The sequence below is a fragment of the Morone saxatilis genome, unplaced genomic scaffold (genome assembly GCF_004916995.1).
Source record: "Morone saxatilis isolate NCDOM2014 unplaced genomic scaffold, NCSU_SB_2.0 Contig2, whole genome shotgun sequence".
NCBI classification, from domain to species: Eukaryota; Metazoa; Chordata; class Actinopteri; family Moronidae; genus Morone; species Morone saxatilis.
Genome location: NW_023339762.1, coordinates 11388439 through 11392843, shown reverse-complemented (window position 1 = coordinate 11392843; position 4405 = coordinate 11388439).

The window sequence follows — 4405 nt, the reverse complement described above, 5'->3', positions numbered from 1 at the left end:
TTCAGGTGATTATACACTAATAGAAAAACATACCTAAGAATATATTAAATTCCATTTCTGTGGAACAAAGTGTGCAAACTAAAGTACATGCCTACTCGTGAGCCATGTATGAGGACTGAGATGAAACCAACGTACTTATATACGTATATTTTAGCAAATATCTAATGGTTTCGACATACTGAGTGTATACAGTAGATCAGCAACCGTACAATGGCAGTTTTCATAATCAGAAGAAAAGGACTTGTGTTCAAACTGGAATCATCTTGACCATAGGTAGACTCAGTTATTCTGGGAATGAGCTCTGAGCGGTTGATTGACAGCCAGTCCCAATCAAGGAAACTGCGGTATTTGCCAAGCCGAGTCAAGACTGTGCTGCCAATTACATGATGGACAGCTTTGCACCCTAATGAGACAGCTCATGCCAAAACCAACAGGTAAGCAGTGGTTCATCTGAATGATGCTGGAAATAGAGTGAATATAAAACAAATCCTCATAGCAGTTATGTGACAAAGTGTTTATTACATCTTCAGTGAATAGTATTGTTTTTTTGGACCCACTTGCTGGTAATTACTAAAAAGAGGTCTCCAGAGACTAAAACCGTCTTGGAGAAAAGCATTTTTTTGTCATTAGAAAACTGACAGAGTCAAACAAACAGCAGCAGGCAACATGAAGCAGAAAACACAGTTCATGTCTGGCTTGGGGAAAAAACAAGAGTGTCTGTTTTGAGGACTTGGAGAGTCAATTGATTGTCGAGGGAGAACATTGCTGCTGCTGGGTTAATTTGATCCACATTTTGCAAGGGGGGGTGGGTAGTTGGCTGGAAGCTGCTGTCTTTCAGGGGGTTTGGTACCGATGAGTAGGACAGCACCCCCAACTCGAGCTGGCCAGACATAAGCTTCAGGCCTTGGAAGAGGACAACATCAAATACTTCTACAGTATGGTGCAGAGCAGGATTTAGGTTTCCTCAATCACACATTGAAACTGTTATCCCATTTCTGAAATTGGCCTTTGTAAGCTAGTCTGGGCTATAAAAGTAGCCTTTAAGCCTTCTATTTATAAATCCCTCCTACATCAATATCCATTTTTGTCACACTGACAGTGAACTACAGAAAATTACATCAATCATCGTCTAAAGACATTATTTTTTTTAGGACGTTTTCTCCCCAAAAAAGAGCAAGGTGATTATCCTTGGTACAAGCACATGCCTCTTTTTTGTTTTAATGCAAATTCCAGTTGTCTAAGTCAAAGGCAAGCAAGAACAAAGCTCAGATTTAATACTACAAGCAGAGAACAAACAACATTAAAGCAATTATTCATAATGCAACAATTGAAATGCTTATGGTAATTCATTGTCAGTCATATGCAGACAGTGTCATGAAGAAAAAAGGAAAAACTCTTTTGAAATTTTAACGGCTGCACCCCTGATACTGATATGATCTGAGTTTCAAAGGGTTTTTTTCTATGTCTTCAGAACAATTTCTGGTTCACTTTTTGACCCTTAAATAAAGTCCAGCTGCTAGACCCTCTGAACTATTCCCTCTTTTACCCTCCTCCCTCCATCTGCAGAAGGTGAGCCTGTTTGCCCTTGGAGGTGGGGGTTTATTGCTGGAGACGGTATACCCAACTAGGCATTCAAAATGCCAAACAACCTCAAATACCCCACCCTTCTTTGTGACCCAGACTCTATGCCTTGCAGATATGAAGGTCTGCATAATGTTGGAGGATATAAGCTATTCTCTACTTTTAGCATGAAGCAGTTGACTTGAAAAGAGGCCTCTCTCTTTGCAGCCCCCTCGAGCTGTAAAGGATAAAAGCTGTCACACGCAGAGGGATTTGGGACATGAAAGCTGAAGAATTTACATGCGCTTCAAATCAGTTTACTACTTCTTTTGTCTCCAGAAAAATGGCCAGGAAAGTAGGGGGATATTTTGCAAATTGAGCAAAAAATGGTGGAGGATTTGACGAGGTCAGTGCTGCCTTGGCACGTCTGGCTGCTGTTGCAGGCAGGATGTTCCACAGTGAAGGTTTAGGGTGGCTGTTGTAAACCGAGCTGCCCGTTCATTGCAGGAAAAATAAACAGAGGGTCGGGCCTGAAGAAAGTCCTGAGTACAGTGGAGCGTGTGTTCCCTCAGTTAGCTGACACATTGTTTTAGAAATAACAGTCTGAGAGGCCGCTTTTGCACATGCACACACAAATGCACGGACATTTTTATAAGTCCTCTTTCATTCTCTCTCACTCTCTCTCAGAAAGCACTCACACAGGGTCCTAACTCACATCCCTGCAGGACTCCTTTTCCTCTGCGCCGCTGTGATAACATTGTGACTGGATATGGAATGGAATAAACCACCCTCCTTTCCTGCTCAGCTTCCACTCCTCTATCATTCATCCTCCATCCAGCGGGCCCCCTCCACACATCCAGCTCTCCATCCCTCTCCTGTCCAGATGACTATTTTTAGCGGCAGTGCTGCTATTCTGGAATTTGTTGCTGACTGGCTGCTGCTGGGTGTCTGGGCGGCGATCTCTTCTGGAATGTCTGGCCCACTCTCAAACCACTCCAGAGTCCCAGCGCAGGGCGGACGGCTCGGGGCTCTCATTACAACTTAAAGCCTGCTGTAGCTGTAGCTCACTCTTCCTCCAGCAGAAACACACAACTGGAGCAAGGGAAGAGAACGTTTCTCTGTCCTATACCATTGAGGTACTTCTACGTATGACTGACCTTTTGTCTGTGTTTATCTTTTGTACTTTCATTGATTATGTAGTAGGGACAAATAAGTGACTTTATGGTCAGGTAAACTTAAATTTTTGGTTAAAACAATAGTTCTAAAAGTCCACCTCCTCCATCACCTCTAAAAGATATCTAATTAACACATTATATCTATTGTTGAATCCGTACACAAAAGAGTAAAACATCAATTTGCTGTTTCTTTGCTGCGGTTTTGTGACAAAATGTTTTTTGTCTGGGACGATTTGCCAGGCAACAAGCAGAGACACCAGAAAGTTACTGCTTCCAGCCAAGAGAAAAACTGGTAAATATCCCTACGTAAAATGCAAATCTGTTATTTTTACACCTTTACAGTGTGATAGTCACAGCCACACAGGATAATATCACCCCAGTTCACACTCACCTCACCTCATTAGTTGCCATCTATACAGGTTAATGTAATTTGCACTCAACCACACCCAAACAATTACACACTTTGTAGCCTTATATTGTTTTACATAGAGTGCACACATTTTAACACTATGGTTGCACAAGCAATTTTCTGTTACATTAATCATTTGTTTCTTTTTCTTTGAGTTACCAATTGTTGGGGGCGGATTCTTTCTTCTGGAGCAAAAGGTGTGGCTGAGGGTTGAGGACTCTTAAATCTTGCGGCCAGCTCATTGGGCCAAACCACGTGCTGATGTGTCATGAGGGGGATTTGGGCCATTTTGTTATGGTTAGTGTTATTTGGTTTTATCAAACCACTATATATGTTCCCTCATGTGTCATTGCGTTAGGTCAGTTTGTTCAGCTAACACTTTGTTTAGCTGCTATTTAAGTATAGTATATTTAGTTGACCTCTTATAGTTATTAAATTCTTGTTTATCTTGTTTTTGAATTTTTGGAGTAAATTAAAAACCAATTTTTTTCCTCATTGTCTCACTGCTTAGTCCCTTACATACATATTAAACAGACAAGGTACAAGTGAGCTTTAGAGGTGCTGGTGGGTGGATTTAGTTACCTTTGGACTGTATCAGGCTACCTGGTTCCCCCTGTTACCGGTCTTTGTGCTAAGCTAAGCTAAGCTAACTGGCTGTTGACTATAGCCTTATGTTTTTGGACAGACATTATAATGGCATTAATCTTCACCATAATTCACAGAGAGAAAGCAAATAAGTGTATATCCCAGAATGTTGAGCTATTCCTTTAAAGGTCCAGTGTGTAGGAGAAATAAAATGTAATATGTGTAACTACTATGTTTTCATTAGTGTTTAATCATCTACAAACAAGAATCGTTGTGTTTTTGTCCACTATATTTCCACGGAAGTCCAGAAAGGACAAACCAAACAATGGCTTAAAAAATACTATGCTGTTTTTTGGGGGGGTTTTGTGCATTTTGAAGCCACCGTAGTTTCTCCCTCTGACTTGGAATGGGAAGGTGAAGTGAGGAAGTTGCAATCTGCAACTGCACTGCCAGATGCCACACAATCCTACACACTGGACCTTTAAGGCAAGGTTTAGGGTTGGACTTTAGTCAAATCATGGTTATGGTTAAAGTTTGGTTAAGTCTCCAGGAAATTACTGAAAGTCAATGCAATACCACATTGCTTACATGTTTTGGTGTGTTTGTGTATGTGTGTGTGTGTGTGTGTGTGTGTGTGTGTGTGTGTGTGTGTGCGCGCGCTTATGTGTGGTCCATG